Below are 14,559 nucleotides of genomic sequence, written 5' to 3'. Positions count from 1 at the left end.
TTCTTCAAAAAACTTGCCACTATTTCAAATCATATTACATATCTATATATTATTTCCTCCATTAAAAAAGCGGGGGGGGGGGCTTCTGGGTGGCTCAGTCAGTTAAGCATCTGACTTCAGCTCAGGTCATGATCTCACGGTTTGTGAATTAGAGCCCTGTGTCGGGCTCTATGCTGACAGCTCAGTGCCTAGAGCCTGCTTCAGATTCTGTGTCTCCCCCTCTCTCTGCCCCTCCCCTGCTCATGCTCTGTCTCTCCTCGTGTCTCAGTGATAAATAAATGTTTAAAAAATTAAAAAAAAAGACCTTCAAGTAAGCAAGGACTTTGTCCTGTCCATGCTTGTATTGCCCAGGGCCTAGAACAGTATTTAGCTCACAGAAGTTCCTTTCATTTCACCTCTTTGACTCTAAGTTATCAAGTAGGGTCATGCTTAGCCTGCTATGGGGATAAAGACAAATGGAAAGTTAAAGAATCACGTAGAGATGAAACCCAGATTGGGAGCTGAAGCAGTTATATATCTGCTTATATAAACAAATACCCTTACTGAGTACTGAGATTGTGTTAGCTGTCATTGTTTCCCACTGTATAAAGGAGATCCTACTCTTGGTCCCATATTACTCTGATGAATTAACTGAGATTTGGTGAGATTAATAACAACTGAAGTCACACAGGGAGTTGTACCTGGCACAGAAAAATAAGACTGCATGTCTCTCAGGCTTCAGCCCATTTTCTTAAGACTCTTTTTTGTTTGTTTGGTTGGTTGGTTTGGTTTTTGTTCCATGTGGCATATTCTTCAACAGAAAAAAAAGTGATTATTCTCTTGTTAACTCAACATCCACACTGAAATATCCAGGGTTTGTGGTCTGATGTAATGACCCTCACAATCCTCAGCCTCATTGTTGCCCTACTCCTCAGAAAGGCAACTGAGTCACTGAAATTCTGCATCTTTGTGGGATAGAGCAGGGAATACGAGTCTTAGAATCAACTTTGCATGTGGGCATACTGAAAACTGTTTGCATAAACTTTTTGAAAGATTCAAAATTGCAAGAACTATGTATGAAGTGGTGAGTTAACAATAGACATGGAATTCAGGGAGAGAAAATGAGGAAACTACACAATGGGAGATTGGCCTTTGGGTGTAGAGTCAGTTTTTTAACTGCTGGTTTCTGCCTATGCCATTAGAAGTGGGAGTCTGAAGGAGGTCTGAGGAGGCAGGTGACTTTCCACAGCTTGTCACTGATACTAGGCAGTCAGGATGTCTTCCCCAATTTCTCTGAGAAATACCCAACTTCCCAAACATTTTAGCCTAGATCAGCATCCGGCTGAGAGCTTTTGGAAACAGCGGTGCAGTGTTTCATACACTTCCTAAGGAATTATGAGCACTAACCTTACACCCCATGTCCCTTGCTCCATCGTACCTCGAATGCTATCTTCTCTGGTGGAAATATAATTCATAGTTAATATATGTCTTAGTAATTGTAAAGCTATATTAAGGAGCTACTGGTCTTTCAGTTAGAAAATCCATTTTAATGACTTACTTGGGGTCCTTTAAAGCACCTAAAATCTGAAGCATTAACCTTTCTCCCTATGTTTTATTTTCTGAGTCCCTTACAGGTCCCACATAGCTTCCTCACGTGTTCCCCCTCCACTCTGATTATTGGGTTAACAGGTATTAAACTAGGTCAGTATCAAGCAGGCATGAATAGAATCCCATATATGAGTAAAATAGGTTTCTCTATACAGTAATTAAGGCATGAGTTGCTCATCAAATCTGAGACCCACTGAGTCATAAACCATGTGTCAAGTATGACACAACATAAGAGGGCAAGATCAAACCAGTGCTGCAACACAGGGGGCATCCTGCACATCCAAGCAAATTTTATGGAAAGTAAGACCAGTGTTATGGATTGAGATATGTCCTCCCAAAATGTACATGTTGAAGCCCTGACCCACAATGTGACTATGTTTGGAGATAGGGCCTTTAAGGAGGTGACTAAGATTAAGTGAAGTAATAAGGGTGGGTCCTCAATTCCATAGGCCTGGTATTCTTATAAGAAGAGGAAGACACCAAAGTTCCCTCTTTTGTATGCATTTGTACGGAAAAGGCCATATGAGGACAAAGAAGGCACTATCTACAAGTCAGGAAGAGAGAAGTCTCACCAAAAAAAAAAAAAAAAAAAGTAATCAACCCATCTGGCACCTTGATCTTGGACTGTTAGCCTCCAGAACCGATAAAATACATTTCTGTTGTTTAGGTCACCCAGTCTACAGTGTTTTGTTAGCACAGTTAACACAATTAGTAAGCAGCATTGCAGCATTTCAGCATTTTGAGAGGTACCTTCTGGACAACTCTTTGAATAGGTACTAGTGTTACTATTCCAGATTAGGGAAATTGAGGCAGAGGGATTTAGGTAATGTATCCAAGGTCATTAAGAAAATGGCAGAGTTGGGACAAAAACTCAAGGCCACATGACTTTAAATCCATACGCTCAGGCAGTATGTACCTACATCACCCTCACACTAGCACACTCTTATGAAAAATGCACATTGGCCTTCACAAATAAGTAGTGCTCTTAAAAAGACTCACACTTTCACAATCAGAATCTAAAATATATTTATAGGATTTTTTTCTCTTTATGCATTTCATTGTGAGGAATGCACTCATACACATTTACTTAGATTGTTATGATTGTGCCTCTGCCCTCCCATGTTATATATTAGTAGTATATATGACGTAAAGACCCCCCTAACTAGTACCCTTCTTAAACCAAGAACTTGCTCTTTGAAGTAATCAATGGCCTTTCCTTTTAGTAGATGTCAGCATAGCAAAATGACCCAAGTCAGGAAGAGTGAGAAAAGGAGCTTACTAGTATAACCTTTCTCCCATAACTGCTATTTTATGCCCATCTGATATATTAACAATCCACGATAAAGTCCTACAATTTAATAATTGCAAACAGTTAACAGTATTTTTTATTAAATCAGTGAAGCAAGAGTTTGAATCAAATTGTGAGATAAAATTTAAGGACAAACAAACTTCAAACGATGGTTAAATGTTTAATCAAGGTGTTTCAGTGATGATATAAATGTCAAAACAAGAGACTTATGCACCAAAACCTTTAAAACATCAGGGTGTCTTATTATTTTTAATACTTTTCAAAAAAACATGTATTTTTTAATCAACAACTTCTATTACCTAACTTTATGGTTCATAAACTGTTATAGTTGTCAAAAGATCTACACATTTCTCTTTCTACCCAACTAATAAAAATAAATGAGAAAACAGAAGATATTTTTATTTTTGTGTGGGCTTATAATTGAAACTTTAAAAAACTTTTTTCTTCTACCTCCTTGTACAAATGCTATACTTGACATAGCACATTGTGATGGGCTATCCTCATGGGATAGCACGTGAATTTGGCATACACTGATTTATTTCAGATCAGAGCATTTTGCCCGAAAATAACTCAATCTTCTAACTTTACATTCTTCTATAGATCTAATACATCAAATAGGTTTTTTTAACGAATACAATAGTATTTATATTTCTACTAACAACTGACTTATGAATCTTTTGCATCCTTTCAATTTTTAGTCCCACAACAAACTTTAGGGAAGATGGAACAGACATTATTTTCTTAAATTTACGCAGAAGGAAACTGAGGTTCAGTGAATTGCTTAATATGCCTTACCACGTGTTCTGCTTTTTCTAACATACCATGTAAGTTTCCAAGGGCAAGGTTTTATTTCTTTCATAGAAGATATTCCTTTTGTCTACATTTTATGAAAAAAGAATTCTGTAATAACCAGAAAGAACATGGCTTTAATAAATATTAATGAATTCTCAGTATTACCTCTCACAACACCAGGTTTCAGAAATTTTTCAATCATCATGGTAGCTCATGATGCACCTAATGTGTGTTCTGAACAATGTACTGATGGAAATCCAACATTTAAACACATAGTCCCTATCTTCCAGTTGGCTTAGATTGCTGGACAACATGGTTTTAAAGCAGAGACTGTAGAAAATAATTCATTTGGCTCAATAAATGTACCCAAAGACATCTGTGTCACTACACAGTTTATACTGCATACATAATAAAATTATCTAAATACATTAAACAATGCAGCATCTTTCATCAGGCAGTACAGACCTACTACATGCAAGACAAAACCTATACTTGTCATGAAGTTATAAGGTCACTATAGGCTGGATGTAGAGGGAAAATTTATTTGGATAATGAAAAATTTGAGCTGGTTCTTCTTTATTTTCTTTAGATTTGCCTCCCAAGTCATCTTTCAAACTATAAACCACTTCTGCCATCTCACCTCAGTTGGTGCATAGCTATGCTTGGCTCACTCAGGCAATGCTCTCATAATTCAGGAGGAAGCTCTCTCCATATCATGGAGAAAAATGATTAGTTGAACATTGTTCTCATGGTTAGCAAGTTACCTGGATAATGCCCTGGAACACCTAACTAAATAGCCCAAACTTATACAGAATTGGGGGAAAAACTTACTTTTTTTTTAATTTGAGAGATAGCACATGAGTAGGGAAGAGAAGTAGAGGGGGAGAGAGGAGAGAGGGAGAGAGGAAGGAGGAAAGGAGGAAGGGAGGGAGGGAGAGGGAGAGGGAGAGAGAGAGAGAGAGGGAGAGGGAGAGGGGGAGAGAGAGAGTCTTAGAAGCTTTGATGACAGCACAAAGACCAAAGTGGGGACTCAATCCCACAACCCTGGGATCATGACCTGAGCCAAAATTAAGAGTTGGACACTCAACTAGTTGACGCCCCAGGTGCCCTGACAAAAAATTACTTTTGAAATAATTCCTTTATTTACATGATTGAAGCTCATAACTTTACTATAGATAGTTCTACTACACTATCAAAAGACTGTTTATCTTCCTGCAATCTGAGTTAAAATACAAAATCTTGTAATACAGTTCACTCAGTTATGGTATACATTATTATAATTGCGGTCCTTTTAGTTCATTTGAACCAAGTAGTTAAAATGCTCATTTGGTGAAAGAAATTTCTCATTCTGCTTTAATTGTCTGGCTTCTAAGTACACAAGGACACTGTATAGAAGAAGAGCCACACTACATTGATATAGTTAGAAAACCTTTGTAATTATCTCAGTTTAAGGAATTCCTCCTCTAAACAGCTATGTAGAAATAGTCACGTAGGAGGGAATGGCATCTGTTAAATTTCAAATCTAGTGAAATAGTTCATGTGACTTTATCTTCAAATTCGACGATTTAAGAATTTCTGACATTTTCCAAGCCTCTCTGGCTTAAATCCTAATATGCTTTGAATGTCTCATGTCTCACCAGCCCAGATGATTGTTCTACCTTAACCACTTAATATGCATGCCTCAAAATAAGATTGTGATTATGTTCCTTCTCACTGGGCATTCTCCTCTCGTGGACTCACACATGGTTTGAGTGTTTCATTTTCAATATCACACAAACCCCTGAACCCTCATCAAAACTGTGAATATCCAACAGGTTTACTAGCATTTGCCTATAATCATTTTTCAAATGAACTGTCAGCACAGTCTTAATCTGTCTTTGGCTGCCCTAATTATTCCTACTTTACCTGCCAAATCTTTCACTATTGGAAAAGTTTCGCTGAGATTTTATATTTATACATCAGTAATTATAAAAATGTGTATCAGGATATGTTGCACAGCTAAACATGTGGAAGACCTTATCTGAGCACCTCATCATGGAAGCAAGCCATAAAACCCCAAATACTGGATCTGAGTCTGTTGCCAAACATTCTACCTTTATCTCATTTGGGTGAAGAATTAAATATATGTAGCATCTACACTATTATAAAAGCAATTACAGTGATAATCAGTTATCCAGATGTTTTATTGATTTGATGCCCAAAGTCCAGATGTTTAGAAATATCTATGATTGGCATGATGTAAACACATCCAAAGACTATTATTCCAGTCTGCTGAAAGGGATAATGCTATTCTCAGATAATCTGCTTTGCTAATAATGCTTTTATATACTTTCTAATAGTGCACAGTCCAAAAAACAAACAGAAATACATCAGTTTTGTAGTTGCTGCTGACAGATTCTACTAGACATAACTTCATAATCATCCTATTAGATTATTTTTGATCTACTGGCCACCTTCAAAGGCCTAGAAAACAAAAGAGGAGGTAAGTAAAAGTGAACCAGCATACACATCATTGAAAAATACAAATTTCACAAACTAACTTAACTTTTGTTTTTATTTGTCTTCTAGTCCAGAATGACAATTTTTGTTCCAAATACTCTGTAGCTATAATCTGTTCTTTTATAAATTATATTTTCCATGAAATTTTGCAAAGACAATGCAGGAAAAAGTTTATGAGTATCTCCTTGGAAGCTACAAATATTCCCATTGTGTCCTTGTTGAATAAAAAATTTAAAGTGCAGAATTGGCACTGGAGGATTGACTGGATTCTAAATGAACTTTCTGATAGCAATGTAAAACTAGAGGGAACAGAGCACCAGTAATAAAGGGAAATACAAGGCTAAGTATTGGAAAGTAATTAGCGAGCTCATCACTGACAACCCTTTGATGGCCTGAATTACTTCCAGAAAGATAAGAGTATATTGTTTAAAAAACAATTAAATCCCACACGCACATTCATAGAATTATTGCACATTCATATGCAAATAGAGAGGCCTGGATTCTTTGAACATACTAATATATATCAACAGGGAAGCATTATATTAGGCACTGGCATATTTGGGTGTGTAAAAGGCATCCATACTAAACATGTGCACTACAGACCTATGAATTTTATGAGGTCCCTAGGAATTGTGGTTAAACTTTGCAATGTGGCTAAGGTCCACTGACAAACAGCATATCCATTAGATTTCTCAAGCAGTATTAAGTTATTTGTACTGACATCAGACACAAAAGAAGAAAGACAAATCTGTTATCAATTTTTTTTCTTTCTTCAGGTTCATAGCCCTTATTTGTGGATCGGTAGAGTTTATGTATATATGTTTAATAAATAACACAATATCAAAAGCAAAAAGTGAAAACGGTCTAGGTCCTATGCACATAATTATAATGCATTAAACTACTATACTTTTTTCTTTTTGACTAAATAATCTTAACTTCTCATCCTGGTAATCACTTCCCTTCATAATCCAGCATTCACTCATAATTGTGGTCCCAAATAGCCTTTTCCTTCAACAAATCAATATATTTCAATCCTCTAAACTCACATCTCTTCTATTTGTTTACACTATTCTTGTGTCTATGTAATTTATTCACTCTCTTTTCCTACGTATTTATTTATATTCAAGTTAGTTACCGTATAGTGTAGTATTGGTTTCCAGAGTAGAATCCAGTTATTCACCACTTACATATAACACACAGTGCTCATCCCAACAAGTGCCTTAATTCCCATCACCCATTTAGCACATTCCCCTGACCCACCTCCCCTCCAGCAACCCTCACTTTGTTCTCTGTATTTAAGAGTCTCTTATGGTTCGCCTCCTTCTCTGTTTTTATCTTGTTTTTCCTTCCCTTCCCCATGTTCATCTGTTTTGTTTCTTAAATTCCACATATGAGTTAAAACATATGATATTTGCCTTTCTCTGACTGACTTATTTTGCTTAGCATAATACCCCCCAGTTTCATCCATGTTGTTGCAAATGGCAAGATTTCATTCTTTCTGGTAGCTGAGAAGTATTCCATTACTGTATCTATCTCTATCTCTATTTTTTATCTATCTATATCTATATCTGCCACCTCTTCTTTATCCATTCTTCAGTCCATGGACATTTGGGCTCTTTCTATAATTCGGCTACTGTTGACAGCACTGCTGTAAACATTGGGGTACATGTGCCCCTTCAAATCAGCATCTTTGTGTCCTTTGGGTAAATACCTAGTAGTGCAATTGCTGATGTTTTTAAGCCCAATGTCAAGCTCTATCACTCAGCACCCCCACTGTTCACACATACCACATTCCTCACCGATTTAACCCCCATTGCTACTATTCTACTCCATGGGACAATGTTAAGTATTTTACTGGTTGCTTCTTTTGTATTTTAGTGTTATTTTAACCTCAACTTTTATTGAGCTGAGTGTGTGTATGCATGCAGGTGTGCACATGTGAATACATTATGCACCGCTCAAGTACTCATTTAGATTGTAAATGCTGGCAGTACAAACAGTATCTAATGATCACTTTTTTGGTCTTCATAATTTCTAATCAAATGTCTTGTCCAAAATCATCTGTTCAATATTTGCCTGCATTTCATATATTCACAAATTGCTATACCTAAAAATGCATAACAAAGAACCAGTGACAAATGCTAAAGAATATTTACAAATACATATTTTAATAAATGTTTAAAAATTTACTTTATCTCAACTAAATGACTATTATGGCCCCAGAAATTTTTGAATATTATATAAAAGTAATAAATGACCACAAAAATAAGAAAAGTCAGTACTATTTTGCATCAATTACCCTAATTTCCCAACTCTGGAAAGACTTTAGGATTGCGAAGGGAGCTCAGTGACCTTCGAAATCAGGTGAAGAATAGCTCTAGAAATGTGAAACCATCTGCCTGCTGCCCTGCATCTTGCTGGAAGCACCAGAGTTAGTATTAGAAACACAGCCTTGTTTTCAGTTCAAATGCTGCCCACCCCTCCAAGTGACTTGGAGTTTCTGACCCATCAGTACCATGGACTCTTGACTGTGCTATATAGTCAGTAACTTCAGCTTTGACCTAAGCTGTTAAAGGAGAGTTCCCTTACTGCCCACGAATAAGCCTGAAACCTAAATTCTAGTTTTTTTAAAAAAATTTTTTAACGTTTATTTATTTTTGAGACAGAGAGAGACAGAGCATGAACGGGGGAGGGTCAGAGAGAGAAGGAGACACAGAATCTGCAACAGGCTCCAGGCTCTGAGCTGTCAGCACAGAGCCCGACGTGGGGTTCGAACTCACGGACCGCGAGATCATGACCTGAGCCGAAGTTGGCCGCTTAACCAACTGAGCCACCCAGGCACCCCTAAATTCTAGTTTTTAAATTCTTAGGCAGACTGCAAAATTAACCAACAGCCCCTCTCTTGTCTCAATGCTGGTGTCACACAGATTTCTCCTGCCTAATATGGCTTTTCTTGAGTCTTCTATCTCTGTTTTGATTTCAGCTTTGCTTTTGTCCAAACTGCTTACGTTTATGGATTATGCCTTTCTGTGTTTCATAGCACCTAGGATAGTGTTTGGGATAGTAGTGTCTTCGTAAATATTTTAACTGATTATAGCTAATTGTTTTATAAAAATACAAATATCCTTATATCATTGCCCAAACAGGAACGGAAGTTCCTTGAGTCTGATGCTTTTGGAGCCCTGCAGCATATCCCCCTCTGAATACTGGCTGAAGCCGCAGCGTTCCTATCTTCCACGGCAGAGAACTCCATGAGACAGTGAAAAGCAGCTCCAGGTGTACGAATGACTCTTATTGAAGACAGGTGTCTGATGATTGGCATCAAAGCCTTATGCCAGGAGCTCTCTTTCATGAGCCAGGTACTGCTGTACCCCCAATGCCATGAGGTTGAGCAGGCCTTGCAGCAAATATATGATGAAAATGTGTCCAGAGGGCACAAACAGTCCACACTCTCTGTTGCAACTGTCATCTCTGCATCGACTCAAACTTACAACCTCTTGTGAGCTTTCTCCAAACCAGCTGATGGAGAAGAAAAAAATCCCAGGCCTAGATAAGGACTGTATCAGTTTGGTATGTTAATGCAAATGGCAACACAGTCACACATGACAGCAGTCCTAAAGGAATGGTGAGGGAAATCCTTCTAATGGGCAGAAATTCAAACATTAAAATTGGTTGGGCATTCTATGTGGAGGGAGATAGAACTGAAGGAAGGATATAGAGAAACTCCCGAGCAGTGGCATATGGTTTAGCACATCAGTAAGGGCCTGGAAGATGTAAGACTGTAAGATCAGAGAAAATGAGGGCTTGGGAAGAGGTATATGGATAAAATTATGGGACCGAGCACATGATAGGTCAATCCTTTCCCTTCACTTCATTGCCCATCAGGAAGCACCCACTGTGGTGGAGACTTCTAAACACCAGGTGAAAATGATGGCTCGTCTCCTGGCTATTGGTTAGCCCTGTTTTCAGCCACTGCAGTGTTAGCTCGCTATACTATCAGATGGACTACGAATGTTTTCAAAGATGGAGACTCTAATTATACCACATTTGGGCTCCATCACAGCAAGCTGATCTGAGTACCATTGCTACTGAATGTTCTCCTATCAGCAGGAGAGACATCCTAAGTCCTGGCCATAGTCCTTTCTCTTGAGAAGACCAGCAACCCACCTGACAAGTGATTACATCAGACTCCTCTGACCTGCTAGGGGGACAGAAGTGTGTTCCTACTATAATTTTTCTCTCCTCAGGTTGTGGATTTGCTTTCCTTGTAGGTAGTGTCTATGCTTTTGAGGTCTTTAAGAACTTATTTACTAAGGGTAAACCCTGCATGAAATTGCCTCCAAACAAGGGACCCATTTTACAATAAAAGTCCTATGGTGGGTTTACCTCATAGCGTCATTATGAGGATCTGGGATAATTAAATATGTCATCTAACCTTTAGTGACAACTCCTTAACATCTTGAGTTCTGGCAATAAGTATAATGACAGAAATTATTTATTGAGCTCTGCATCAAGGAATATTTTAAAAGTATAAAAGAGATATAAATGCAGTTAGTATATATAACTAAAGACCATGTAGCTAATAAATGTAAGAGCTGGATAAATACAGTATCTGATTTCAGAGCCTAATTTCTATGTACTGTGCCACATTATTCCTTCAAAATATTACATCACTAAATAGATAACACATCATAGCCAGCTATTTAATAATTGCCCAAATGTGAAGATATATTTTCTTTGAGAGCCTTTTAACAATAGAGTATTAATAATTATCTTAGATGAAACAATAGAAATTATTGCCTGTTGAGAGAAGAAATGATGAATAAAATAAAAATTTAGTATAATTAGTTTATAGAAATGAATAATAGTCTCAATGTCAGTGTTATAGGTCAAATCATATCTATCTAAAAGTTTCAATTACATAAGTTAGGGGGCTATGGTTATTAGAACAAAAAATGGTAAATTAAAGTTAACTCGGAGAAAGGGTGTTGATGGGCCAGTCTCCCATTCAACTCAGTCATCTAGAATTTGATCATATATCCAGAATTTACAGTTTATCTCTGAATGCACAAAAATGTAACTATAGAAACTGATAATGGGGCGCCTGGATGGCTCAGTCAGTGGAGCATCCTACCCTTGATTTCAGCTCAGGTCATGATCCCAGGATGGTAGGATTGAGCCCTGCATCAGGTCTTGAGCTCTGTGCTGGATGTGCAGCCTGCTTAGGATTCTCTCTCTCTCTCTCTCTCTCTTTCTCTCTCTCTCTCTCTCTCTCTCTTTCTCTCTCTCTCTCTCTCTCTCTCTCTCCTTCCCTTAGCCCCTTTCCCCATCCCTCTCCTCTCTTAAAAAAATTAAATAGATAGATAAATAGATAAATAAATAAATAAGTCATTGTAAAGTATGGAAGATCCTATCTCTGTGAATTAGTTGAATGTGAAATTAGTCAATATATTAGAATCTATAAATAGGAGCTTTAAACCCTGAGAGGCCAATAAAAGTGTGGGAAAGATGAAGACTGCTGAGGCCATTTAGCAAGAAAATGATTTCAGAAACACTCCTGTTCTAAAGCACAATAAAATGTTTACACATATAATTATGACACATACAAAAAATAGCTCCCCTAGCCCCCATCAATAGTATGATCAGAGATGTGTGCAATGTAAGGATGTTTTGTTTTAATGTCTACATATATTTAAAATAACTATTAAGAATTAAAGAATAAACTTCAGTTTTCTTAGAAATATGATTTTGAAATGCTCTTCCATCATTCTGAGAACATAAAGGAGCTATCTGACTTCACGAGCCCAGTTTTTACAGAAGTTTTTTAAAAAGACTGAAGAAACCACAGAAAAGGCCCTCAACAAATGCCACTACTCAGTTCTGCTTGCCATTATGTGGTTCAAGAAATTTTCTTTTTTCCCATTATAGAAGAATTTGATCAAGGCCATTAAACACAGTGGCCAAGCCAGTAGGTATGTGAAGAAGTATAATAAATTCATGTGTGGGTAAAAGTCAATATTCAATATAGGTCATATAGTATTGAGTATTTTTACTTTAGAAACCTGAATTCAAAGCTAAAGTAGTAAAGATGAAAATAAAATAGTGCTTCAGTGCCTTAAGACTTGAGTTGCTCCCAATTGGCTAGATTAGTTTTCCAGACCGTTTCAATTGTCTAACCTTTATTTTATATTTCAGGATACTGATCAATAGTGGCTCCCTCCCTTAACTAAATAAGCCTCACAAGGTGAAAAAAAGTCACTAAATTAATATTTATTTTGTAACATAAAAGAGCCAGTGCTATCTACAAACAGTATAATTAATTGGGATTAATTTCATGTGCAAATTTTGTCATTGCAGGTGTTGATGGAGTAATACATCAAAGAGACTTCACCTCTGTAAAAATCAATGCTAACATAACCTTGATTACTGTTCTTGTGGATGTCACATATAACACTAATCAGTCATGGTTTGTAGCAAACATCTTAGAGAACAAATATAATTTGCTTTTTTATTGGCATATTTCAAGATAAGAGATAATATGCATTCATGGGCCAAGCAATTCTTTAAAAGAATACAATCTCCTAAGGGAAGCAGTGGAGACAGTGTTGGTGCATGTGGGAATGGTTGAGAAGAAAATTACAAGAGTGTAAAAAAAATTTTTTTTTCACATTGATATGGAAACTACTGATTCTGTTTGGGGAATAGAGGCTTCCCAGGACACTTACAGAAAAGCCAGAGAGCTTCAATTCTATAAAAGAACAACGTTTTGTAGTACCCAAAGGAAAAAATAACCTAACTTTATTGTAACAGGCTTCATATAATCCTTATCTCTACCTCTCCTAGATATCACAGACCTTCCACTGTTAATAATTATGAACACAAAGGAGCAAGTGGAGGGTAAACTTTCAGTTGGTTTTCTTGAGTTGACCTTTAATGATTCACTGTGTAGTAAACCTTATAACTGCAATGCCACCTTTCAGATTTGTAGATTCAAAAATTTCCTCCATGGGGCACCTGGGTGGCTCAGTCAGTTAAGTGTCCCACTTTGGCTCAGGTCATGGTCTCATGGTTCATGGGTTCAAGCCCCACATCGGTCTCTGTGTTGACAGCTCGGAGCCTGGAGCCTGCTTCAGATTCTGTGTCTCCCTCTCTCTCTGCCTCTCCCCAACTCATGCTCTGTCTCTCTCTTAAAAATAAATAAACATAAATTTTTTTTTTAATTTCCTCCATGTCATCATTTCAGCTTTTGTCATTATCAATATTAAGACAATCATCAAAGCTAGAACTATCATGCTGGCCAATCAATTAGCATGTACTAAAAACCTATTGGCACAAATTACATTAAAATTAACAATTATATTAAAGTTAGTAATACTCACAGGGGAAACGTGATGTAGAGAGATGACATATGCAAGATGGTATATGACAGATTTCATTTGAATAAAAGTGAAAGATTTTATTTAAAAAAAGACTGTTGCAGCTTGAAAATGGCATATATGACTTTATAGATCTTAAGTTATCTTTTATAAAAGAGATTTCTGTGAGCACAGAAGAATTAAGGGCAAGGTGTAGAGGTAGAGGTATATGTGCAGGCATTTGAGAGAGAGGATAAAACAAAAACTTTTAAAGATGAGAATGAAGTTGTTGCATCGATCTTCTTTTCCATTCTCTCATCCCTTCCAGACTTGTTTTATTCCATATGTTTTCACATAATTTGACATTTAGAAGGCCAAGTTTCTAATTTTAGCAATTAGACTAGTACTAAAATAGCATGTTAGAAAAAAAAACAAATGCTTTAGAGGAAGCAATCATATTAAATGGCTTTAACAACAGAAGACTTAAATGCCCTTTGGTTTTTACTTTTGCCACCAATAATGCAGGCAGCAAAAACGCAGTGATATTTGCAACAATCACCTTATAAGTCACCTTCCTCCATCTGAAACTATTCCTGTCTGATCCCATAAATATATGAAATAAACTACTTCTATAGCCTCAATCTTGACTCAGGAAAAATTGTGTTTGGACTTGGTCTTTCTAGTATTAAAACTAATCTTTTGCTTTGAGTTTATGCTTGACTAGTCCCTCTGATTCTTATATTCTAGTGTGTGTTTAGTACAATCTCCATCTAATGCAGATTTTGTTAAATTCCAAGCCCATCCACATGGCAGGAACCTTGGGGTGGGCAGCACAACTGGGAGACAGGGGACACTCAGAGAAGGCACCACAAAGTGTCCTAATAATCTAGCTTTTGTTACAGAAAATTTTAACGCTTCCCCTTCAAATTTGAAAACATATGAATAGGGGCGCCTGGGTGGCGCAGTCAGTTAAGCGTCCGACTTCAGCCAGGTCACGATCTCGCGGTCCGTGAGTTC

The sequence above is a fragment of the Panthera uncia genome, assembly GCF_023721935.1.
Source record: "Panthera uncia isolate 11264 chromosome D3 unlocalized genomic scaffold, Puncia_PCG_1.0 HiC_scaffold_8, whole genome shotgun sequence".
Taxonomy (NCBI): Eukaryota; Metazoa; Chordata; class Mammalia; order Carnivora; family Felidae; genus Panthera; species Panthera uncia.
The sequence above is the reverse complement of the archived record's forward strand: the minus strand, read 5'-3'. Positions refer to the sequence as shown.